This window comes from Carassius carassius, chromosome 7 (assembly GCF_963082965.1).
Source record: "Carassius carassius chromosome 7, fCarCar2.1, whole genome shotgun sequence".
NCBI classification, from domain to species: Eukaryota; Metazoa; Chordata; class Actinopteri; order Cypriniformes; family Cyprinidae; genus Carassius; species Carassius carassius.
In genome coordinates, this window is record NC_081761.1 from 38,788,787 (window position 1) to 38,815,202 (window position 26,416).

The window sequence follows — 26,416 nt, forward strand, 5'->3', positions numbered from 1 at the left end:
TAGACGAATATTCTTAACGTTCTGGTAATAAGACATTTGCCATTATGAGGACCCACAAATATTCCCCCATTGCATTAGTATACATCATAAGCAACATTATATAGTAATTTAATGTAGTACTGACACTCTGAAAACATGAATTTTTTCTCACACAGTAATTTTTATTTTGGGAGAACTATCCATGATACATATTGTCAACATCCACAATACGTATTGTTGCGCTTTTGTATTGCGAAATATATTATGGCACGATATATTGTTACACCTCTAGTATATATTATTACAGTATTATACATTTCTTTTCACTCTGGTGTTCATGTCTTACCGATTGTAATACGCCGAGGTTCACTCGAAGTTGATGGAGCAGATTCTGGTGGTGGTGTCGGGGTTGATGTCCTGGCAGGCGAACTTGAGCTTTCAAGGGTGGAAATCTCATCAAGTGCCTCCATTTCCTCCTGACAGCTAGGATGCTCAACTGAAAATTTACAAAAGTCACGTTAATAACACAAACGGCAACAATGCGGTTGAGATAAATACAGAACATACAACGTAGTAGGACTGAGTGGGTAGCCAAACAAAGCATTTTTACTTTGTATAATGTACATAAGTATTTTTTTTTTCAAGTATCTATAATTTTATAAGAGTAACTTTTATTGCACTACATTCCAAAGCATAATATTGTACTTTTTACCCCACAACATTACTGTACTGTTTAAGCCTATTGAATGTGGACATTTTCACCTTGCTCTGATATTTCATAATAATTTTCAGACGGAGTTCTTACTCTTTCCTTAAGCTATATCATTGGACCCATCTCTCTTTAATATATGTTTAGTAATAAAACAGTTGTATTTTATTAGGGTATCTGTAGGCTACAAGTAACGTTACTGGACATGTACTCCGTCCACCACAGGCTAATAAACTAACGTTAGCGTTTTGCTAGCTTGCAAATGATCGGTTGATACCACACTGGCTGGCTGACAGACAAACAACAGACTTGCACAAAAGTTGTGCATTGAACGTAAGCTTTCCCGTGATCGATGTATACTAACGTTATATTTCACAATTACAAACTTACCGGGAGGCTCCATCATCGACTCCAGCAACGAGGTAGCCGTATCGATGCCTCCTTCTCATCCCAAACTCGCCGGTCTGTGCCCGTAGATGGCGTCCATCATTTCTAGCCACTTCCAATTTTTTCTGTGAACACCACTCCGGCTGTTGTGGTCTTTCACCTTACGATAGTCACTCCGCAGTTTCTTGCATTTAATGCGGCACTGCTCGGACGTCCGCTGGTAACCCTCGACAGCCATCCTCTCAGAAACATGCTGAAAAACCTTTTCGTTTCTCACCATGCCATCGAGTTCCCTTTGCACCCTTTCTTCACCGATGATACCCAAGAAGGTCTGCACCTCCTGGGTCGACCACGGTAAAGTTATGCTGCGCGGCGACATTGTTGCGACGTTGTTGTAATTTAAAAATGGCGCCTCGTGTGTTGTGTCTTTCCCCTTGCGGCACGCGCAAATGACGATTCTCTGTCAACCAATCAACGTTCTGCAGTGAGTCTAGCTCCACCCTTTAGTACCGTTCCACTGTGCTAGGTACCCCAACGGAAGGGTACCCAAAAAGTGGTACGGTACGGTTCGGCTTTTTGGTACCATTCTCAACTTTTGGCAGTGGAAACGCAAATAAAAGGGTACCGACCCGTACCGTACCGTACCACTCGGTGGAAACGCGCCATAACATACGTGTTGTTATGGTCCAGGTGTGTGAGTGCAGAGTGCAGCACTGTGCATACTGCATCCTCTGTGCTCCTATGTCTGCGGTAGGCAAATTGGTGTGGGTCCAGTGTGGGTGGGAGGCAGTCTTTGAGGTGTGCTAGGACCAGTCGCTCGAAGTACTTCATAATGATGGGTGTGAGTGCTACGGGGCGATAGTCATTCAGGCACATTGGGGAGGAGTGTTTTGGTACTGGCACAATGGATGTGGACTTAAAATATGTTGGCACAGTTGCTTGGGTGAGGGACAGGTTGAAAATGTCTGTGAAGACCCCTGCAAGCTGCTCTGCACATGCCCTAAGCACACGTCCAGGAATGCCGTCAGGGCCAGCAGCCTTGCGTGCGTTGATCCGGCTCAGTGCAGTGTGGACATCTGTGGAGGTGAGTTTGAGAGGTTGGTGGTCTGCTGAGTGTGTAATTTTGGTGGCCGTCTCCTTGCTGTCGCTGTTGAAGCGAGCATAAAAGTAATTTAGCTCGTTAAGGAAGGAGACGTCCGTGACCGTTGGAGTGGAGTTGCTTGACTTGTAGTCACTGATGATTTGGATGCCCTGCCACATGCGTCGGGGGTCAGAGTTGGAAAAGTGTTCCTCTACCTTCAGCTTGTAGCAGTACTTGGCCTTTTTGATGCCCCTTTTCAGGTTAGCCCTGGATTTACTGTAGGCCTGAGCGTCATCTGACCTGAAGGCAGTGTTGCGGGCTTTCAGCAGAAGTCGCAACTCCTTGTTCATCCATGGCATCTGATTAGGGTATGTTGTTATGTTTTTCTGTTGTAACACTGTCAATGATGGTGTTGATGTGATCCAGTACAGAGGAGGTGTAGATATCAATGCACAATTCACCACCTCTTGTCTTGCCGGAATCATCTGCCGTTCTATCTGCCCGGAACTTGTAGCGTCCGGCTAGCTCAATAGCATTATTGGGTACGTCGCTGTGTGGCCATGTTTCTGTGAAAACCATGACATTGCAGTCCAAAAGTCTCTTACTGTGAGTGATGCGAAGTCGTAACTCATCAATTTTGTTCACCAGTGACCACACATTAGCGAGGAAAATGCTGAGTAAAGAGAGCCGGAGCGGTGTTGGCTTTAGCTTGACTCTTAAACCTCCGCGCTTCCCCTGCCTTTGTTTACGATCTCGACGACGCTTGCGAGCACTTCCGCCCGACTGGGTAGAGTGCGTAGCCTCGGGTGTTCTAGCGATCTCAGGGATGAGTCGAAGATTGGTGATAAAACTGTTGGAAAAGTCCTCACCGATATCCAAAAGCTCCTGTCTGGTGTATGATGTTAAAGCAAAGCTGTTCAGTACGAACAAACCCGAGATGAGCAGGAATAATACTGCAAAATTGCAAAAACTGGAGAGATGCTGAGCCTTGCGATGTGTTTGCGCCGCCATCTTGGTTTTTGGATTTAAAGGCTTTGCAGGTATTTTGAGTTGATTAGCTAATTAGAGTGTGGCACCAGGTGTCAAATAATGAGAAGGAACCAAATTGCCTATCACAGCTATGCTGATGATACCCAGATTCACCTAGCCTTATCTCCAAATGACAACAGCCCCATTGACTCCCTCTGCCAATGCATTGATGAAATTAATAGTTGGATGTGCCAGAACTTTCTTCAGTTAAACAAGGAAAAAACTGAAGTCATTGCATTTGGAAACAAAGATGAAGTTTTCAAGGTGAATGCATACCTTGACTCTAGGGTTCAAACAACTAAAAATCAAGTCAGATCTTAGTTTCAGTAGTCATGTCAAAGCAGTAACTAAATCAGCATACTATCATTTAAAAAACATTTCAAGAATTAATATTTTGTTTCTAGTCAAGACTTGGAGAAACTTGTTCATGCCTTCATCACCAGCAGGGTGGACTATTGTAATGGGCTCCTCACCGGCCTTCCCAAAAAGACCATTAGACAGCTGCAGCTCATCCAGAACACTGCTGCCAGGATTCTGACTAGAACCAGAAAATTTGAGCATATCACACCAGTCCTCAGGTCCTTACACTGGCTTCCAGTTACATTTACAGGGAACTACACTGCGACCAAAATGGTCGCATATGCGACCTTTTGAAATGACATTGCACATTTGCGACTAATTGTTATTTGGTCGCAAATGCATCACTGATTATTTTTGTACCTACCTTATGTTTTAGGCAATATCCTGATTTACTATGAGCATTTATTAAAACAGAAATTTTTATTTTAAAAAATGTTTTATAATGTGCTCTGGGCATTCAACACATCAAGTTGGCTTCAGCCAACTTCAGCACAAACTTTAAAAAAAGGAAACATTGTGTAAATAGAACGAACATACAGTAAATATTAAACCATTTCAAACAGGGCCCACTGTACAACCTGCACCAGCTGCGGCCCTGGGTTAAAGGTGCCATGTGCAAAAATTGAGCTAAAAATATTTTAAAAATTACCTACACGCATCAAAAGTATGAGAAGAAATAAGGGCGATGATGTCATTAAAAAAATGTAAAGTTATAATGCTGCAGAGATATCAATCTTAATTAGCAGTAGCATTACTAGCCCCGGCCCGACAGGTGTCGTAATACCAGTTTCGGCCATGGGAGGCGGTATGCGGGCAACATAACCACCAGCCAACCTGCAATACACGAATAACTCGCACGGCTTGTGGGCGTAATCTAACCTGATGTCAATCAAGCGGAAGGATGGTTGAAGCCCTTGGCAAGAGACCACCACCCGCTACAGGGAAACAACCGCGCTCGGAAACACAAATCAAATCCGATAAGAAAAGGAGCCGAACCAGAGTAAACATCGGCACTGCTTTCAATCGCTGGAGACAACTGATGGACCTGAAAGAAATGAGGTTCGACACCGAACTTGCAACATTTCTTTTGGATTGGTAAGTTAGATGCTGTTAGTATTTCGCTAGAAGTTTGTTTTATATGTTTGTGTATTTTTTTTCGGGAAGTTATAACATAGAAATGTATCGAAGGCTGTTCTATAAACGTGCTAATGTTAGCGATGGCTAACCGTAGCTGCGTTTGATAATTAGCTAGCTATAACTTACCCATATTTTTATATCATAAGTAACCTGCTCTGTCTAGTCTGTTGGTCTCCGTGTCCTCTTTGCTTCGTGGTTTTTCTATACGTGAGAATGTGTGGCGTGAAAGCGTGTGAAAAGAGTCAATTGCGTGTGTCTCACGGTGAATGCTTGAGAGTTGCCAGCTCTGGTTACGTTGGTTGGCGCTAGCTTGGTCAACATCAGCTGTCTGATGTTGACCAATGATGTTGACAGAATGCTGTCTGTCAAATTAATTTAATTCCAATAATGTGTATATACAACTCAATGTAATATGAACAAAATGAATATGAACATATTCACTGGTAAAGGTGAAGGGGAGTAGCTTGAAGATGTCATGTTTCAAAATCACTTGACATCACCCAACGTTCCTCTGGAGATAAAACGTCCTCTTATAGCAGCGGTTCTCAATTCCAGTCCTCGCGCCCCACTGCTCTGCATATTTTGCACGTTTCTATTTGTTAACACACCTGATTCAGATAATCAGCTCGTTAGAAATGAACTCCGTGCATGAACTGTGTTCTAATTGTTCATTGCTCCCTACTCTCTGAGCAGGGGAAATCTGTTGAAGTTTACCTCACATCTAAACATTCATTCACTGATTTGTGCTGTGCAGCGTCTTTAAACATGGACAACTGTGACATCATATACCTCTGTAAATCAATACAATTTAAATTCATGTCTTGCACACTTCGATGCACTTTGTTTGGAACATATAGCTACGTTCACTTCGAATTGGAATCATGGCTGAATATCCTGTGATGACCACTTCGCAGGGCACTTATGTTCGAATAGAACAAATGTCTGAAGCGCTAAGAGAAACGTTCAAAATGTGCAGAGCAGTGGGGCGTGAGGACTGCAATTGAGAACCGCTGTCTTATAGGCTTCGGCTATGCTCTAGTGTTGTTGTGAAGTTAGGGGCGGAGCATAGAGACTACGCAGTTTCTCGTTTGTTACTCTAGAGTAGACCAATTCACTTTATTGAAGCATACTGCCCCCATCTGGTATGGAATGTGGAGTATGACTTGATTTTTTTGCCAGATATGACAGATGGCACCTTTAAGGTACCAAGACGGAGCAATGCACTGTGTGAACTTTAAGAAATAAAACAAGAAGTAATGTGGTTCAAAAGATGGCAAGTAAAATAAAAAGCACATCTGTATGCAATACAGTTTCATTATTATCCAGAGCGGCATACTATAAAAAATTTGTGTGACCAAATTATGTTTTGCGCCAGTAACTGAAAAAGTTAGTCGCGCAAGTGCCACCAGTTGAAAAGGTTAGTGTAGTTTCCTGATTTTGGATTGATTTTAAAGTACTTTTACTCGTATATAAGTCATTAAATGAGCTAGGACCGAAATACATAGCAGATATGCTCACTGAATATAAACCTAACAGAGCACTCAGATCATTAGGATCGAGTCAGGGTTGACACAATACAAGGGGAGTCCTCCTTTAGTTACTATGCTGCCCGCAGTGGGAATCAACTTCCAGAAGAGATCAGATGTGCTAAAACACTAGTCACATTTAAATCTAGACTTAAAACTCATCTGTTTGGCTGTGCATTTATTGAGTGAGCACTGTGCAATGTACAAACTTATTCATTTTAAATAAGTATGTTTTTTTATAATTTTTAATAAAGTTTTAAAATTGCTTGTTTTATTCTTGTTATTATTTTTCTTCATTATTATTTTACTTTTATGCACTTCGAATTACCATTGTGCACGAAATGTGCAATATAAATAAACTTGCATTGCCTTCAATATTGAACCTTTTCACAATATTCTAATTTTCTGAGATACTGAATTTGGGATTTTCCTTAGTTTTCAGTTATAAACAACAAAATTATAAGAAAAACTTTTGAAATATATCAGTCTGTATGTAATTAATGAATAAAATATATAAGTTTCACTTTTGAATGGAATTAGTGAAATAAATCAACTCTCATCAACTCATCTCTCCCTCTCTCTCTCTCTCTCTCTCTCTCTATCTCTCTATATATATATATATAACAATAAGAATAAGAATATTTTCTATTCAACAATGAACTTAAACAGATGAGTCTTATCAAAAAAATAAATTTTATATCTGACTTGTTTCTAAATAGGGATGGGACGATAACCGGTTTTATCGATAACCGTGATAAAATGTGCTGAAGGTTAGTAATATCGTTTAAAAATGAATTATCATTAAAATCGTGTTTGATTATCGCGGTTTTAATAACTCGCTATTAAATCATGTCCAGTCAGCAACAGTCTGACGCAAGCGCAGCGCACAATGTTTTTTTGTTTGTTTTTCGAGAAGGAATGGCGAAAGTCAGTGACTTTTCTATGCTTTTCTATGCTTCTACACTTTTCATTGTAAGGAAGGAAATGCCACAGAATTTAATCTTTCTTTAAATTAAGTGCATAGAGTTGCTTGTTTTATTAGTTGTTTGTTGATTATTAAATATAAAACTTGCTGAAATGTTTTCAGTGTGAGCATCAACTATTTTTGAACACTTTCATCTCGTTTCAACAAAACCGTGATAATATTGATAATCGTGATAATTTTAGTGACTATAATCGTGATATTAAATTTTCATACCATCCCATCCCTATTTCTAAATATTATCCAGAAGTAAATTTTCTTCAGTTCTGTGTAGTTATGCTCTTATATTTGTTTGATCAGTTTATTATAATGTATGTTTATAATAAATATTAAAATATAAATACAGTATATCTTGTAATAATGATGAAGTGTTTGTGTTCAGATGTTGAGCATGAAAGCGCAGGTGGATGTGGTCTGCTGTAAATCAGTAGGAACTGATCTGTCCATGCTGGATATTGAGGATTTCATCACAGAAATCTGTCAGCTGAAGAAAGAGGTGGCTTCACTGGAGGCAAAGCTGAGAGAAAGAGGAGACAAACTGAACAGAGAGGTTTGAACAGATCTTCATTTCATCTTTAGCTGCTAATATGGACTGATTGTTGTGTGAATCAATGTCTTATTGTTAATCATACTCTCACTAGATATATTACTGATTGTGTTTGTCAGGATGTGGAGCAGGTTTGGGTGCGTGAGACTGATGGGACAGAAGCTCAGGATTCAGTCTGGAGCGTCAGAGATCAGAGATCCAGAGACACACAGGACTCAGAGCTCAGCCTCACTTTACTCTGTTATACTGACGCTCAGGATCATGAATCCACTGATCAAACCTCTGACTGTAACGCTGGAGAACAGCAGATGCTGCAGACGCCGCTGAAGATGTGCTCCGTCAAACTGGTGGACTGCAGGAACCTGATCGAGAGCAGAGGAGAAGAAACCACCGCAGAGAAACAACAACAACACACTGATGAGGAAGAGGAGGAGGAGGAGAATAATGGGGAGGAAGATGAAGATGGTGATGATGATGATGAAGATTTCATCCCTCCCGGTATGTTTCTTCCTTTTATGACCTTTCGTTGTTTTTCATGACACTTGAATGTCAGCAGAGACTCTGCAGAAACATGTTCATATTAACTGATGGTCTCTGATGATCTGATCAGGTTTGAGTAAAGATTTTCTGAGATATTTGGGAAAACAAAGGCAAATGATAGTATTTATTTTTTTCCTCTCTTGAGAGCTAGAATGTGTTTTGTAAGAGACAGATTTGCTGTGCCTGTTTGTAAGGCAGCCTAATTTGACCAAAAATCTAATTTAAATTAATTTTATTATGATATACAAAATCGTGAAAGAAAAACATTTTGATTGCGGTATTATTATACTGTAAAATGACATTGTACATAAAATGAAATGGTTGGCGGATGTTGCATTTCTAAACTCATTTTTTAATATGTCTGTGCATGGGTTTATTTAATTAACTTGAAGTGTTTCACACAAACTCTTTTCCAGTATATTTTAAAACCCAGAATTTATAACCATTTTGTTTATTTCAGATGATAAAGGCTGTTCATCTTCTGATGGAGAGACAGACTTAACATCAAAAGAGCAGCTGACGGTCAAGAGTTTCTCCTGCAGCACCTGTGGAAAAACACTGAGTTCAGAGGGTCATTTAAAGAGACACGAGAGAAAACACACAGAACAGAAAGACTTCAGCTGTAAGATATGCAACATCAGCTTTCCTACCGCAGAAGAGAGGAGACTTCATTCAAAAGAGCACAGCGGGAAGAAGGAGTATCACTGTGAACAGTGCGGGGAGATTTTTTTCATTCATTCTAGACTAAAAGTTCACTTGAAGACTCACGGTGAAAAGTCTTTCCACTGCAGTGAATGTGACAAGTATTTCAGCACCAAAGGAAGTCTTGATGCTCATAAGCGAATCCACACGGGAGAAAGACCATACAAGTGTCCGCACTGCGAGAGAAGATTCAATTATGGATCTCATCTGAAGACACACGTGCGTTTGCACAACAATGAGAGACCGTATCAGTGCAGTGAATGTGGGAAAGCCTTCACAAACTCATTCTGTCTAAAGTCACACCAGAAAATCCATTCAGATGAGAAACCGTTTCAGTGCAAACACTGCGACAAACGATTCCGTCAAAGATCTCATCTGAATTGTCACGAGAGGACACACACTGGAGAGAAACCATATCTGTGCGCCCACTGCGGGAAGAGCTTTTCTGATCCAACTCATTTCAGGGAACATAAGCGAGTCCACACTGGAGAAAAACCATATCAATGCAGCATTTGTGAAAAGAGTTTCAGTAAACATGGTACATTTCAAAACCACATGAGGACTCATACTGGAGAAAGACCGTTTAAATGCTCACAGTGTGAAAAGACGTTTGCTCGATCAGACGTCCTTAAGGTCCATCAGCGAGTTCATACAGGAGAGAAACCTTACTCCTGCTCCATCTGCAGCGAGAGATTCGCTTATTTAGGTAGTTTCCAGACCCACCAGAACAAACACGCTAAAGAACAAACTGAATCATCAGAGTGATTTTCATCAGTCAATCTGGGGAAAAAAAAATCTTTCAGCTCATAGTAAAACTGTACATTGAGCTCTTACTGCCAGTACGGGGCAATGAGCGTTCATGTGGTGGATTAAACCCAACGCTGAAGGCATGTTTGACAGAGTAGAACAATTATTTTATATTAAACAAGAGAGAACTATTAAAAATCTTCAAAATAAAATACTACAATATAAGCGCTTGGATTTCATAAGGATTTCAAAAAGTTTTGTGTGGTGAAATGCCATAAAGAATGCATGGAGGAGAGTCACTGGCAAAATACAGTTCTTCATTGCTGGACGGGTTTCTTTTAATCAAGAAAGAGCCATAGTTGAAAGATTATCTATTTCATCACTATATGGTAGAAACAAATCCTGTGGGTGGAAAAGTTTGAGGGTTTTGTGGCAGCTACTTGAACTTCACTGTAATGTCAGTAAGAAAGATTAGATAGTTAAGAAGTGTAGAATTTAAATGTTTGTGACATATTTGAAATATTGATCTCATGTGAACACAAAACTGAGAGCTAGCTGTTAATACTGAAAAAAAAATTGCCATTTATGACATCCACTTTAAACATTACAATGCTCATAATAACCTTTGCTAACTCTATAATAAATAAATCTGGATGGACACTGAGCAGATTTAATCTATAAATGGTTATTATTAGTCTATTTTCATAACTTAAAAAAAAAAAATTCAAATAAAAACGTTGCAGATGTTTTTGTTTAATGACTTAAAGAGCCCTGAAATTCGTTTAATGCAACATTTATGAAAATACAGAAATAAGATCAACCAAAACACGTTTTAAATTATCATTTCACAGACAAGGCTTATGCCTAAATGTAAGTCTGAGATGTTTCCACTTAATTAAACTTCTAAGCCACAAAAAAAAATCCTTATGTATTAAATTTAACTATGGCCTCCTGGCTAGTGTAAGACCTGTCTGTGAAACAGGCTGTTGAATCATATAACAGAAATCAATTTCGTTGGTAATCTCTATTTACTGAGCGCCTCTGATCTGCGCGCGCTTTTTCAGCAACAGCTTTTACTTCCACAGAGAGCCGCGCGATCGCGGGATTTAAAAAATAACGGTCGTTTTGTTTTACTGCCTGACTGACTCGCTCGTTTGTCGATCTCTTTACTAAATGATTACTTAAAATTAATATTATTATTAGGTTAAAGATGATGTCGGAGGAATTTGACATGCCTAACTGACGAGAACATGATGATCTTGCTAGTTTAAAAGAAATTAACTAGAGCGAATTCGTCACTGGAATTCAATTGCATTTTTGAATAAGATACAGACGAAAAGACCTATCCAGACCCAGCGCTTATTATTTACTCACCATCGCTCGTACTGTAGAGAAGGCGCTGTGACGAACTTTAGTTCACTGGTAAAACCACTGAAGAAAGCAAGAAGGTTGGTGTGTCTTTAATGTTTTATTTATGCGGTTTATCAGTGTGCATGTTTTATTTTTTTAAAGTGTTACAGTCACTTTAAATAAAGCTTGTGTCACCTAATCTCCTCGCTTGTGAAAATTAACTACGGTTTTACTTCAGGAACTATAATTTAATTGGGTATTTGTAATAAAACCACACTAACCACATTTGGCAATGTTTTGCTTCAGTGACCATGTTAAAAGTTTGTAATAAAGCCATAGATGCTTAAGTAGCACATTATTTTAGTTTCAATCCTGGACACTTTCAAAGAATGTTTAGAAATGGGTGCACATCTTAAAATATCATGCTTAGTTTACAACTATAATTTAGGATTTTTAAGCGTCTTTTATCACAAAGTGTTTGTGTTCAGATGTTGAGCATGAAAGCGCAGGTGGATGTGGTCTGCTGTAAATCAGTAGGAACTGATCTGTCCATGCTGGATATTGAGGATTTCATCACAGAAATCTGTCAGCTGAAGAAAGAGGTTTTTTATTTAAATGAGAAAAGCAGGTGCAGATATAATATCACACGCAGTCGTTCTGACTCGGAGAGATTAGCACTTCTCGAACTGTAGGAGGCGCTGTGACCATCTTAGTCCAGTAAATCCACCGGTAAAACCACTGAAGAAGAAAAGACGGTTGGAGGTTTACAGACTCGGTACGTGTTTTAACTCTTTATGTTTTGTTACCTTTAGCACGCTAATGAGCTTGAATGAAGCGTTTGATATCCAGATCTGGTTTAAATTAAGCCATAGGTTTTACTAAAGTAACCATAGTTTAACTTGGGTATTTGTTATAAAACCACATTAGGCTAAGCACAAATTTACCATTGTTTTACTTTACTGTAATTACAGAAAATTAATGGTAAATTTGTGCATAGCCTAAAATAAAAGTGTCCAGCATATAACCATATAACTATTGTAGTATGCCGGAATTTTTTTTAAAGGATGCCTAAAATCGATTAAATTTCAATCCTTTTTAAGTTAAAGCGTTAAGTTTATTAAATACAGCTTAACTTAATTGATAGATTTAAAATATTCCTATAAATAATATATTCCTATTCAGCAATGAGCCTAAACAGGTGAATCTTTTCAAATACATTTTAAATCTGATGTTTCTGAATATTCTTCAGAAGTTAATTTTCTTTATTCAGTTCTGTGTAGTTATGCTCTTAATTTTTTAGCAGTTTATTATAAATAAATGTAAAATGGTTTATAATAAATATTAATATTTAAATATTATATATATTATATTAATCACAAAGTGTTTGTGTTCAGATGTTGAGCATGAAAGCGCAGGTGGATGTGGTCTGCTGTAAATCAGTAGGAACTGATCTGTCCATGCTGGATATTGAGGATTTCATCACAGAAATCTGTCAGCTGAAGAAAGAGGTGGCTTCACTGGAGGCAAAGCTGAGAGAAAGAGGAGACAAACTGAACAGAGAGGTTTGAACGGATCTTCATTTCATCTTTAGCTGCTAATATGGACTGATTGTTGTGTGAATCAATGTCTTATTGTTAATCATACTCTCACTAGATATATTACTGATTGTGTTTGTCAGGATGTGGAGCAGGTTTGGGTGCGTGAGACTGATGGGACAGAAGCTCAGGATTCAGTCTGGAGCGTCAGAGATCAGAGATCCAGAGACACACAGGACTCAGAGCTCAGCCTCACTTTACTCTGTTATACTGACGCTCAGGATCATGAATCCACTGATCAAACCTCTGACTGTAACGCTGGAGAACAGCAGATGCTGCAGACGCCGCTGAAGATGTGCTCCGTCAAACTGGTGGACTGCAGGAACCTGATCGAGAGCAGAGGAGAAGAAACCACCGCAGAGAAACAACAACACCACACTGATGAGGAAGAGGAGGAGGAGGAGGAGAATAATGGGGAGGAAGATGATCAGAGTGATGATGATGATGATGACAGTGTTGATGAAAAAGATGAAGATTTCATCCCTCCAGGTAAGTTTCCTCCTTTTCTGAGATAATTTGGAAAAAAATGAAAAATGACAGTATTTTTCTCTCTTTCTATTTTGATCTCTGAAATGTGTTTTTTAAGTGAGCCAGATTTGCTGTGTCTGTGTGTATGACTGCACAATTTGGCCAAAAATGTAATTCATTTTTTTTATATTTAATGATTTATAAAATTATAAAAGATATACATTTTGATTAGTAATTATACTATTTTACTGTAAAATATCACAATAAATATTGTAAAATGTGTGCCATTTTCAAACTCGCTTATTAATTTGTAGGCTTTTTGCAATTGGATAACTGCAGTAAATTAATTGTTCACTCCTAGATGTTAGACAGATGTCACAGAATTTCTGTATGTTCCCTGAGTGACAAACAAATATATATTTTAAAACCCAGAATTTATAACCATTTTGTTTATTTCAGATGATAAAGGCTGTACATCTTCTGATGGAGAGACAGACTTAACATCAAAAGAGCAGCTGACGGTCAAGAGTTTCTCCTGCAGCACCTGTGGAAAAACACTGAGTTCAGAGGGTCATTTAAAGAGACACGAGAGAAAACACACAGAACAGAAAAGCTTTAGCTGTAGGAGATGCAAAATCAGCTTTCCTACCGCAGAAGAGAGGAGACTTCATTCAAAAGAGCACAGCGGGAAGAAGGAGTTTCACTGTGAACAGTGCGGGGAGATTTTTTTCATTCATTCTAGTTTAAAAGTTCACTTAAAGACTCACGGTGAAAAGTCTTTCCACTGCAGTGAATGTGACAAGTATTTCAGCACCAAAGCAAATCTTGATGCTCATAAGCGAATCCACACGGGAGAAAGACCATACAAGTGTCCGCACTGCAAGAAAAGCTTCAACCAGGGATCTCATCTGAAGAGACACGTGCGTTTGCACACTAATGAGAGACCGTATCAGTGCAGTGAATGTGGGAAAGCCTTCACAGACTTAGGCTCTCTAAAGTCACACCAGAAAATCCATTCTGATGAGAAACCGTTTCAGTGCAAACACTGCGACAAACGATTCCGTCATATTAATAGTTTGTACATTCACGAGAGGAAACACACTGGAGAGAAACCATATCTGTGCTCCTACTGCGGGAAGAGCTTTTCAAATCCATCTCATTTTATATTTCATAAGCGAGTCCACACCGGAGAAAAACCATATCACTGCAGCATTTGTGGAAAGAGTTTCGGTAAACATGGTACATTTCGAAACCACAAGAGGACTCATACTGGAGAAAGACCGTTTAAATGCTCACAGTGTGAAAAGACGTTTGCTCGATCAGACGTCCTTAAGGTCCATCAGCGAGTTCATACAGGAGAGAAACCTTACTCCTGCTCCATCTGCAGCGAGAGATTCGCTTATTTAGGTAGTTTCCAGACCCACCAGAACAAACACACTAAAGAACAAACTGCTCCAGAATCATCAGAGTGACTTTCATCAGTCAATCTGGGAAAGAAATCTTGTTTGGCTCGTCCTGAAAATGTTCATTGAGTTCTTACTGAGTGAACTTTTTTAATGCTGTGGATTGATCCAAGTGCTGTATATAATGTCACGTTTGACAGAGTAAAGCAATGATTTTATGTTAAACAAGACAGAACGATTAAAAATTCTCAAAATAAAATACTACAATAATATGATCTCCTAGGTTTTATAAGGCATGTTTTATGTGTTGAAATGCATGAAGGAGAGTCTGGCAAATACACTCTACTTTTTCATTGTTGGACCGGTTTCTTTTAATCAAGAAAGAGCCATGGTTTCTAAACTATCCATTTCATCACTGTTCTTCAAGAGCATTTATGCTGCTGTGTAAGGTAAGAGATTTACTTGGTAGAAACGAATCCTCTGGGAGGAAAAGTTTGGTGCTTGGACTGGAGTTGAAAACCTCTGCCACTGATGGTACATGGACTGTTCTGACGATGTCTTTCATACTTTTCTGGACCTTGACAATGTAGTCTATGCGAAAGTAACAAGCCTCCAAAAACGTAATTGTGCATTTTGGACTTTGCAAGCATGACGGTGTACACTGAAATTAAATATGCGGTTTTTATTTAAGTGAGAAAAGCAGGTGCAGATATAATATCAAACGCAGTCGTTCTGACTCAGAGAGATTAGCACTTCTCGAACTGTAGGAGGCGCTGTGACCATCTTAGTCCAGTAAATCCACCGGTAAAACCACTGAAGAAGAAAAGACGGTTGGAGGTTTACAGACTCGGTACGTGTTTTAACTCTTTATGTTTTGTTACCTTTAGCACGCTAATGAGCTTGAATGAAGCGTTTGTTATCCAGATCTGGTTTAAATTAAGCCATAGGTTTTACTAAAGTAACCATAGTTTAACTTGGGTATTTGTAATAAAACCATATGAGGCTAAACACAAAGGTTTATTAAATGCAGCTTAATTGAAGTGATAGATTTTAGATATTCCTATAAAGAATATATTCCTATTCAACAATGAGCCTAAACAGGTGAGTCTCATCAAATACTTTTGACATTTCCGAATATCCAAAAGTTAATTTTCTTTATTCAGTTCTGTGTAGTTATGCTTTTATTTATTTTTTTGATCAGTTTATTATTAATAATGTATATTTAAAATAATATATAAATATTGTATATATTGTAATAATCGTGACGTGTTTGTGTTCAGATGTTGAGCATGAAAGCGCAGGTGGATGTGGTCTGCTGTAAATCAGTAGGAACTGATCTGTCCATGCTGGATATTGAGGATTTCATCACAGAAATCTGTCAGCTGAAGAAAGAGGTGGCTTCACTGGAGGCAAAGCTGAGCGAAAGAGGAGACAAACTGAACAGAGAGGTTTGAACAGATCTTCAATTTATTCTTCAGCTCAGTCACTGTCAGTTTGTCCAGTAAAAATTGTATAGCTTCTATTAAAGGGATAGTTCACATAGAACTGAAAGTTATTTCATGAATCACTCGCCTTCGTGTAATTCCAAACCTGTAAGACCTTTGTTCATCTGTGGAACACAAATTAAGATATTGTTGATTAAATCCGAGAGCTTTTAGACCCTCCACAGACAGCAATGCAGCAGAAATGTTCCCAGTTTCAGAAATATTGCAAGAACATAGTTAAAACAGTCCATGTGCCATCAGTGGTTTAACTCTAACTTAATGAAGCTACAAGAATATTTTTTGCACAAAGAAAACAAAAAGAAGGCAGCGGTTATATTTAAGCCCTTTGTCTCACTAGAAATTTCGTTCCACTGACTTCCATTCATAGGCATGTGACTGCGTCAGACCGTAAACACAAGCCCATGCAAAGGTAATTTTGCATGCTCTAAGTCTAGTGTGGCCGCGCATTTACACTGTTAAAATAGCAGGATCTTCTGCTATTTAAACTATTTATTGCAAATAGTGGCAATTATCTGCTCCTTGGTATTGTAGTGCATTATAAAACATAATCCAAAAATAACGTATTTAGTTTAAATTATAATTTTTAAATGGATAACATTAACAGTAGAGCCTAAAAATCAAGTTCAGTGGTGCCTAGGGCAGAAGAGGGGAGGGGGGCAAGTTCGGGATGGAGTTCAGCTTCCTGACAACCTGGTGGATGAAGCTGTCCTTCAGTCTGCTGGTCCTGGCTTGGAGACTCTGCAGTCTCCTCCCTGATGGCAGCAGGCTGAAGAAGCTGCGTGACGGGTGGGTGGGATCACCTGCGATGCAGAGGGCTTTGTGAGTGAGACGGGTTCCGTAAATGTGCTGGAGGGAGGGGAGAGACACCAATGATCATCTCAGCTGCTCTCACTATGCGTTGCAGAGTCTTTCGGCAGGAAGCGTTTCAGGCGCCATACCACACAGTGATGCAGGCTGACATTATGCTCTCGATGGTGCCTCTGTAGAAGGTGTACATGATGGGGGCCGGGGCTCTGGCTCTCCTCAGTTTGCGGAGGAAGTAGAGACGCTGTTGTGATTTCTTGGCCAGTGCTGCTGTGTTTTCAGTCCAGGAGAGGTCCTCTGTGATGTGCACACCCAGGAACTTGGTGCTGCTCACTCTCTCCACAGTCGCACCATTGATGTTCAGAGGAATGTGCTGAGTGTGTGCTCTCCTGAAGTCTACAACAATCTCCTTCTTCTTCTCCACGTTCAGAGAGAGATTGTTGTCACTTGCCCACTCGGCCAGGCGGCTCACTGCGCTCCTGTAGTTTGTCCCATCTTTGTTGCTAATGATACCCACCACAGTCGTGTCATCCGTAAACTTAATGAAGAGGTTGGAGTTGTGTGACGGTGTGCAGTCATGGGTCAGTAGAGTGAAGAGGAGGGGGCTCAACACGCATCCTTGGGGGACACCAGTGTTCAGTGTGATGCTGCTGGATGTGTTGCTGCTGACCCGTACTGCCTGAGGTCTTCGTGAGCGGAAACCATCGCCTCGTTGGAATCATGAGCGGACACCACCGCCTCGGGGGCCTCGTGAGCGGACACCGCCGCCTCGGGGGCATAGTGAGCGGACACCGCCGCCTCGGTGGCATAGTGAGCGGACACAGCCATCTCGTGGGAATCGTGAGCAGACACCGCCGCCTCGGGGGCATCGTGAGCGAGCACCACCGCCTTGGGGGCATCGTGAGCGGACACCGCCGCCTCGTGGGAATCCTGAGCGGACACCGCCGCCTCGTGGGAATCCTGAGCGGACACCACCGCCTCGTGGGAATCCTGAGCGGACACCGCCGCCTCGTGGGAATCCTGAGCGGACACCGCCGCCTCGTGGAAATCCTGAGCGGTCACCACTGCCTCTGGAGCTGTCTGAGCGCACACTGCTGCCTCGGAGGAATCGTGAGCAGACACCGCTGCCTCGTGGGAATCCTGAGCGGACACCGCTGCCTCGTGGGAATCCTGAGCGGACACCGGCGCCTCGTGGGAATCCTGAGCGGACACCGCCGCCTCGTGGAAATTCTGAGCAGACACAACCGCCTCTGGAGCTCTCTGAGCGCACACCGCCGCCTCGGGGGAATCTTGAGCGGACACCGCTGCCTCTGGAGCTTTTTGAGAAGTCACCACCACCTCGGGGGAATCGTGAACCATATCTGCGGCTTCTGCAAAGCTAGCAGTGAGCCCCGCTGCCTAAGAGGGAACATCAGCAGGTTCCACCACTTTGTGAGTCTTACGCTTACCACGCTGCTCGCACCGACATCAGCAGTGATTCCTGCATGCAGCATATCAGCCCGTGAAGCTCCGGGAACCGGTGTGAGGCACTGGATGCAGCCGACGAGGCCTCTGGTGACTCCTGGACTGTCGCTTCGGGAGAACCTTGAGCCAGGTTGATGTAATCCTCCAGCCTCTCCTCAGGGTGCCAGAATGGCATTAGGGACTTGAAGGGCTCGGCTAGGCCTCCCCAGAAATAGACCATCAGGCAGGTTTTTTTCCGCAGCCGATAACCGAGCCGCCCCCACAAAGTCCCTGGCGTAATCCTCAAGGCTCCGATCTCCCTGGCGGACATTAAGGAACTTCCCTGCTGGGCCCATGTAGCTGGCTGTATTCTGTCACGGCGCGGTAGGACGCACAGAGGAAGAAACAGGGTCTGGGTCCAAATGCGGGGAATTTATAACTTTTTAATAAAAGAGAACAAAAAGGCCAACATGGAAAAAACAGAACAAATCACGGTGACAAGCAGGGATGCAAAGACACGAGTACCAGGAACCACAGCATACACAAACAACAATTAATACAGCCAGACAGAGTGGTGTGTGAGACGAGAATATATAGTCCATGACAATGAGCAACTGCTGCGTGTGTGATTGAGAGACAGGTGTGCGGAGTGAAGGTAAATGAGTCCGGGAGCAAGGAAGAAACACAGGTGTAGCAACTAAAGCAATGATGTGGTGACAAGATAGGCGGGGTAAGAAAAGAGACAGGACAAAGCACATGGCACCAAACAAACACAACACTCACAGAAGACAGTGACAGAAAGACAGAAGACTGTGACATTGTCCACTTGATCCGATTCCATCTCATCTCCTTCAAGCCATTTCTCCTGTAGTTGTACCTGCGTTCACTCACATCATCAACACATCCCACACTGGTGTTTTTCCCTCAGCATTTAGACCGGCTTATGTAACCCTACTTCTTAAGAAACCAACACTTAACCCACCTCTTTTAGAGAACTACAGACCAGTTTCCCTTTCTTTCATGGCAAAAACAGTTGAACGAGTTGTGTTCCACCAAGTCTCTTCTTTTCTCACGCAGAACAACCTCCTCGACAGCAACCAATCTGGGTTCAGAAGTTGACTTTCAACCAAGCCTGCCTTGTTCTCAGATTTTTAAGCCCTAAGACTGGCAAGAGCAGATTCCAAATTTTCAATACTTATTTTGCTGGATCTGTCCACTTCTTTTGACACGGCTAACCACCAGATCCTCCTGTCAACCCTACTGGCAAAGGGCATCTCAGGAACCACACTCCAGTGGTTTGAGTCTTATCTCTCAGATAGTTCCTTCAAGATTTCTTGGAGAAGTGAGTTTTCACAACATCTAACTACTGGGGTGCCTCAAGGCTCAGCTCTTGGATCACTTCTCTTCTCTGTCTACATGGCATCATTAGGTTCTGTCATTCAGATACATGGCTTTTCATACCACTGCTATACTAATGACACTTAACTCTACCTCTCATTCCATTCTGATGATCCGATGGTAGCTGCTCGCATCTCAGCTTGTCTAACAGGCATTTCTTGCTGGATGATGGACCTTCACCTTCAACTCAACCTTGCCAAGACAGAACTGCTTGTGGTTCCAGCAAACCCATCGTTTCATCACAATTTCACCATCAAGTTAAGCATATTAACCATAACTCTTTCTAAAATAGCCAGAAGCCTTGGAGTTATGATTGATGATCAACTGACTTTCTCAGACCAGATTGCTAAAACTGTCCAATCCTGCAGTTTTGCTTTATTCAACATCAAGAAGATCAGGGGTCTCATTTATAAAACTATGCGTAGGATCTTTACTAAAAGTTTACGTGCGCCCAAAAGCCAAAAATGGCGTACGCCAAAAAATATTCCGATTTATAAAACCGTGCGTACGCACACCTGTAAGCAATGTTCCCTTTATAAATCACAGATCACCCGCAGATGTGCGTACGTGAACCAGCCTCATATCCCGCCCTGTACACGCCCATTTTTAACCATAAATAGTCAATGCAAATCACCTCATGATTGCTGATCAGCATGTAAATGAGAGTGGAATCCCATATATACCTGGAAAACTGGCATGCGACCCGCCAATTAATTAATCCAAGAAAGTGAAAACGTGCATTTCTGTTAGCCTAATTGTAATAATGGCGACAGGTGAGAAAAGAGGAAAAAAACGTAATTTCTCAGATACTGAGATTGAAACACTTGTAGGGGAGGTGGAGGCTCGGAAAACTGTGTTATTTGGTGGCCACAGCAGTGGGGTCACTAATAAAAAGAAGCAGTGCGAGTGGCAAAGTATTGCTTCTGCCGTCAATTGTGTCAGTGGGACAGAACGGACAGTTGCAGAATTAAAGAAAAAATGGTCCGACCTGAAGGTATACAAATTTTTTTTTTACCAACATATTACATTTGTGTTTTATTAGGCTATATACCTATATAAATAGCAATATTGATTTTCAAAAAGTTTTATTTACATGTGCTTACAGTATGCAAAATATGTGAAATAAAGATTCTCATTCATTCAAGGTGGAGGCAAAGAGAAAACTGTCCTCCCACCGCCAGAGCGTGGCTGCAACTGGTGGGGGCCCATGTACAGCTGATCTCACATCAGTGGACAGCAAAATCGCGGCTATAATTGGGGAGGTCAGCGTGTGTGGTATTGTGTCGGAAAAGGAGGGAGACACTGACGTGACTGAAACCACAGAGGAGCAAGGTTAAACCGATTTTTAATCATTAACGCTGTACATTTGAGTGTGTGGGGTGATAAATGGATAAATGTTGCCAATTGTTTGTCCTCCAGTCCTTCCGGAGTCTGAAGCTGTAAATGAACAGGAGGTTCAGGGTGAGGGGTTCTCAGATGCAGATGCACAGCGTCCGGCTCAAAGCAGTGCCCCTTCTGCGTCTGGCACGTCCAAAAGTGGTCGGGTACTCACTGACGCAGTCCTGCAGTTACAGCGAGAGACAATAAACGCTGTCAACAGGGTTGCAGATGAGCTACGGCAGATGAGAGAAGTGATGCAAGAAATTGCACAATCATTAAAAGATGCAGTTAAAACATGAACCTTGAGTTTTGTCTTTCTTTACAAACGCCGCATGACATCCTCACGGATTCTTGCACCTCGTTGATATCCCTCTTGTCGGCCAGGGGGCTGTGGCTCGGGGTCGTAATGCTGGGGTAGAGGGAGATCAGGAGGGAGAGGAATACCGTTTCTCAGTGCTATATTGTGCAAAACACCACACGCCCTGACAATCTTGCACACTTTTGCTGGATGGTATAAAAGTCTGCCACCCGAGGCATCCAGAGCACGCCATCTGCATTTCAGGATGCCGATGGCACGCTCCACAACTGCGCGGGCACGAGAGTGGACCTCGTTATAATGAGTTTCCTCTGCGCTCTGCGGGTTTAAAAATGGGGTGAGGAGCCAGCGTCTCAGGGGGTAGCCACTGTCGCCTGCAGGTTATAATTATATTAAAAACAAAATTGTTACAGTTTCTACTTTTTAATATTGTTAAACTCACCAAGAAGCCAGCCATCACGTACTGCGCCTGCATTTAGTCTGTTCCCTACACTGCTATGTGTCAAGATAAAGGAATCATGTGTTGAACCAGGCCAGCGTGCCACAATGTTTGTGAGGGTCATGTTGGAGTCACATATGATTTGCACATTAATAGAATGCACATGCTTTCTATTAACATAAGCAAATTCATTTTCAGATGGTGCCCTTATAGCAACATGAGTGCAGTCAATTGCGCCGATTACATTTGGGAAACCAGACATTGCTGCAAATTGCGTTTTAATTTCGGCCTGTTCTCGCACAGTGTAGGGGAACCTGATGTATCGACTAACCATATTAAGTATACCATTTAAAACGACAGATATTATGGCACTCAGGGACGGCTGTGATATACCAGACCTATAGGGTGAGATGATAGATTCCAATAGAATTATTTCATATACAAAAAGGTCTTAGAGACAAATTTGAGGATTACTTATAGTTTTTTTATATTATTAATTTACCTGTCTGCCAATTCCCGCTGGAAACAGCCGGTTGCCAAGAACCCCAGAGTGGTGAGGACTTGTATTTGGACTGGGATGGCATGGTTCCGGCGTGTTGCCCTCTCTAATACTGGACCCAATTCAGCACATAGATCCAAGAGCACAGCTCTAGGGAATCTAAATCGGCTTATTAGCCAGTCATCATCATGGGCCAGGAAATCATCATGGTCCCTGAAAACTCGTTCTCTCCTTATTCTGCCATTAGCGTAATCCTCCAACAGTGCCAGGAGTGCCATCATGAAGCATTACATACCCGGGTCACCGGAGAATTTATATGTTTCTAGCAAATAGACTGATCGTTAACACCTTGACAAAATCACTTAATTAATTTGTGGGCGAAAATTTAAGACGAAAATGTTATAGTGAACACATGCTTCTTGACGGTTTTGTAATGAACACCGTAATAGTTAGGACCGATGATGAGTAGCGATTGTGCTTCATGACTGTATTTGCAGACTTTGACATTTTATGATATAGGCTATGTACATTAAGGAAAATATTTCCTTTTTACACTGTGTTCTGCAGTTCTCTAATAAAAGGGTATTTCATGCTATTCTGTAGGCTATCACATGTATCGCGCCATGTCCTCCTGTGCTCCCGTTGTGGACAATGTGACTGTAAGGCAGCGCTGATTATTATTTTATTTTACTTTTAATACATTTTGAATTACGTTTGGATTTTACTAGATGTATATAGCCTAAAACAATCGGCACAAATAACACTGTTGGATTTAATCTTCATGATAATGTGGATATAACGTATGAAATGGAGTGAAAATTAAATGTCATTCATTCTTATAATCGTTCTTCTCACATTTATTTTCTACAATCTAACTTCAGTTCACGACCTCACCATCGGTGTCGCCAATTCCCTTTGTCTCCAGAATGTGCGTACGCACGGCTCAAAGTTTGCTTAAAGGTGCGCACATTCTCCCGTCAAGTTTGTTTTTTATAGATCACAACCTTTGCGTGGGAACTGGCGTACGTACGTTTCCAGCCCCGTTTTGTGCGTACGCACGCTTTATAAATGAGGCCCCAGGCCCTTTCTTTCGAAACATGCTTCACAACTCCTTGTTCTGTCCAGGACAGGCAGGAGTATTGCATTGCTCTCTTGGCAGGTCTTCCAGCCAGTTCTATCAAACCTTTACAAAAACCTTTAGTGTCTGTGTGAATCACACTGTTCAGCTTTTATGCATGTTATTATTTAAAAGCTGCTTGTGATGGGCTTTGGTTCATCATGTGACTCTTATCACCACCTGCATTTAATGAATAACAGTGTATTACCCAGGTACAAAACCGATTTCAGTACTTCAATAGTATGTTGTATTAACATTATATCAGTTAATGAAATTAAGGTATTTCAATGTAAATTTAAGTTGAAACGTTAAATGTTGCTACCATATTTTACACTAAAATTCTGGCAACCACAGCTGTCATTTTGTACTGTAAACTTTACAGAATTTTCTTAAGGTGTATCTATGACACGTGTTTGGATGCTGCTGTTGCTCTGGGCCTTGTATACAAGATGAGGAAGACGCATGCTGTATGCAAGCTATTGAATTGTTCATTGATTGTAGGGATGTCCTGATACCACTTTTTCACTTCCGATACCGATAGCCGATTCCGATATCAATCCAATATTTTTATTTTATTCTTGAACTAATACTACTACTAATAATAAAATAAATGGAAGCACTTTACTCACTTAGCCACCTAAAAACTTTGTCATTATTTTGTCTTATAAAAAATAGAACAAAGATTCACATTACAATTATACACAATACACAAATAAATAGTGTTTTGCATGTACTATAGTATTTAGCAGGACCTTTCAAAAAAATTGAATGAACAAGTCAAAATAAAACAATTATTATTTACAAATTACAATTGTACCTAGACAGTTGCCTATGGCTATGATTTTACTAATACAGTTGTCTGATTAATTTTATAGTCTCAAGCATTAAGAAATGACATACAAGAAAATTTTACTTCAATAAAAACAAGGATTAGTTGTTTTTAAGGGTTGTGATGTCCACATGTTTTTGTTGAGGAAATTATAGAGGTTAGCATTTCTATCGAAAAAGGTGGCCAAAAATTAAAGATTAAGTGAATATTTGAATTGAATTAATTAAACGGTACGTTGAAACTCTAAGAGGATATTAAGGCAGATGCGGCTGTGATATTATCACCAACATTAAAACACGTTATTAACTTAATGCTATCAAAATCCAAAAAAGGATTATAACAGGATTATAAAAGTATCTAAGAGTAATGCATGGGCCTCATCTTGTGCTTTTTTCTTTTCCTTATCTCGGTGCCGGACTACTGTTGTCTGTTTCCGGGCAAAGTTGTCCAGCCACAAACATGAGGAAAGGTCAAGCACGACCGTGGCTGTGGGAATGGTGCATCATGTGTGCTTAGCCTGTCTACTGTCTTCATCGTGAAATGCATTTTTTATAATTCTGTTTACATGTTTATTTACGTATACGTTAATATACATGTAAAATGAATGTTTTTTTGTTGTTTTTTTGAGCAAATGGGATGGTGCCCTCCTGGGAGTTGGTGCCCTACTGCGTTCTCTGTATGGAAGCGGCGGTACTGGACATAGACATAAATACCTGTTTACTGGATATGTCGGCTGTCGCAGTATTCCATGGATAGAATGTGTGCAGCAGCATAATACAATGATATTTCTGCAGATTGTGGAGAATTTTTTATCGTCAACAATCAAAATGATTCATTTTGCACACCCCTTCCCTCGGAAAAAATCACAGACCGAAGGCAGACCGGAACTCAAAGGGACAGGGGCTCAAACCAACACACAAGAGAAGACCTATGATAAAACAAAAAAGGAAGCAAGAAGATATCAAAAGACCTTTCAACGAAAAGTGGAAGTCAGGTCGATAATGGCTGGTATAGGATATGAGAGTATATTCACAACAACAAAAATGTGGCTAGTAAAAATGCTGTGTGGCTAGTAACTTTGGAAAACCACTAGCCACATTTGCTAGTGAGCAAAAAATTTAATGTCAAGCCCTGCTGACAGCATTGCCACCCCTCTCAAAGATTTGCATCGCAAATTTTGCATTTGCTTTTTTCCTCTTTAAAGATAAAATACTTCCACACCACTGACATGGCTATTCTGTAAGTTAGCTAACTCTCATACTCATGCGAGTATAATTGGCTACTACTGTATTTTCCGCACTATAAGGCGCACCGGATTATAAGGCGCACCTTCATTGAATGGCCTATTTTAGAACTGTTTTCATATATAGGGCGCGCACCGGATTATAAGGCGCATAGAATAGAAGATACTGCAGTCAAACATTTGACTGGGTTTGCGTTATGCATCCACTAGATGGAGCTGTGCTAAAGGGAATGTCAACATTTTGACAGAGCGCCTTAATCCATATATAAGGCGCTCCGGATTATAAGGCGCACTTTTTTTGAGAGTATTAAAGGCTTTTAAGTGTGCCTTATAGTGCGGAAAATACGGTACTTTTATCATGTGAAAGGCTGCGTGAGTAACTGTATGTCGCAGCAAGGGAATTGCTCATATTCAAGCATTTAGGCAAAAAAAAAATTTAAGCTAGATTTTCCCATGGTTTGTGTTGAATAGGTATCGAATCACATTTTTCTTCGCTCCGATCTCTGATCTAGCGTTCTGGGCCATTATCTGCACAATACTGATGTCGTGGATCAGATCGGGACATCCCTAATTGTTTGTGCTTTACATCTTGGTGTGGTCTTTCAAATGGTGCTAAAGTGTGCATTTCCTGGATACCTGATTTGTGAGAAACCAGTGAGAGTTTGTAAAAGTACTTCACTAATGCTGACAGCTGAAAGGCTTACCTTTCAGACTTCGTATATACACGATTTAGAGCAAGTAAATGATTCAGAGCGACTGAAGCTATGGCTGTTGAGCGGGATGTTGATTTACTGCTTCGAAACATCAAGCAAATGAGGTTGTGCAGTGAACATTTTTCAGTGGACTACTTCAAACCGGGTCAAGGAAAGATATGATGATTTCTGAAATTTGCAAACCACAG

The 26,416-nt window shown here is 40.9% G+C and overlaps 1 pseudogene; it reads left to right on the forward strand.

Annotated features, from left to right (window-relative positions):
* The first annotated feature begins 7,581 nt into the window (after positions 1-7,581).
* LOC132144311 (zinc finger protein 658-like) overlaps positions 7,582-26,416 on the forward strand; it is a 34,624-nt pseudogene continuing 15,789 nt past the window's right edge.